Raw genomic sequence first — 1,193 nt, 5'->3', positions numbered from 1 at the left:
AGCTAAACTTCACCATTCACTATCTCGGAAAGTTTAGGATTTTATCAGCTAAGAATGTATATATCTTATCCCTGAATTTTTTTTTCTCACACCAAAGCCTTTTTATTCTCTTGTGACAAAGAATATAAATACACTAAAAGATTTTTAAAACAAAAAAAAGTTACAGAATGGGATTCTTAGATACATTAGATACAAGGAAGCTTGGTACAAGGTTGGAATCCCACTTTAGATATCATCAGTGTCCTCATCATCATCCCCAATATCATCAAACTGGATTTCATCATCATCACCAGGTCCAAAGGTGTCTGTTTCATTGATTTTGGCATGCTCTGGAAGTTCACCTTAGGCTTTTAAACTTCTTGCCTCATCCGCATTGTGTTTCAGGATAACATCAGCCTTATTATCCTGGTAATCTCTCAACCCAACCAATATAATGTCCGGCGTGTCTATCCAAACCTTCTTTCTCAGATTCCCTCAAATAAGGGAAAGCCTCTTCACACCATCAAAACACGTGGCTTCCAAACGTCCATTGCCCAGTATCTTAATCACCTGGGCAAAGTCCTGACCATCTTCTTTAAACACCAGCTCACGTTTCTCAGACTCATTTTCATTCTTACCATGTCACCTGTTCTTACCTCCCTTACCTTTATTCTTGGCCATGGCTCTACCTGTGTCCACGGCCTCTGCCTTATCTTATCCCTGAAATGAAATATACGGATAAGCATTCTACCTACTCATAACCATTTCACCTCTGTAACTGGAGCACCGAACTGTGCTGTGCACCCACTTCCTCATTAAGTGCAGCGTAATACCTGGTGTTTCTGCTGACTGTGTTGAGAACACTACGAAGAACTTTCCGAGAGAGTGAATGGTGAAGTTTAGCTGGCGAAACTGGATAATCTCACAGACATAATCAGTGAAATGAATAAACCGACTGAAACTATAGGTGCATGAAAAGATTGGCGCTATCAAAATAGAACTGCAACTCTGCACAGTTCTTCTCTGCAGGGAGACTATGCATGTGTTTCAGCTCTTACATTCTATCATTCAAGAATAAACATTGACTTTGACGTAAAAACAATGTGGCCCGTTGCACAAGGTGTTTTTTTTTGTATAACACTACAATATTTTCTGGTCATTTCTCCACCCCCATCAGTGCAGACAATACAATTGGACCAGCTGATTACTGCTGA

At 40.0% G+C, this 1,193-nt stretch overlaps 1 pseudogene; it reads right to left on the bottom strand.

Moving 5' to 3' along the window:
* Window positions 1–225: 225 nt before the first annotated feature.
* On the bottom strand, window positions 226–660 carry LOC121287271 (annotated as a pseudogene).
* Window positions 661–1,193: the final 533 nt, after the last annotated feature.

Source organism: Carcharodon carcharias, chromosome 14, assembly GCF_017639515.1.
Source record: "Carcharodon carcharias isolate sCarCar2 chromosome 14, sCarCar2.pri, whole genome shotgun sequence".
Lineage (NCBI taxonomy): Eukaryota > Metazoa > Chordata > Chondrichthyes > Lamniformes > Lamnidae > Carcharodon > Carcharodon carcharias.
This window is presented reverse-complemented; position numbering and strand designations above follow the sequence as displayed.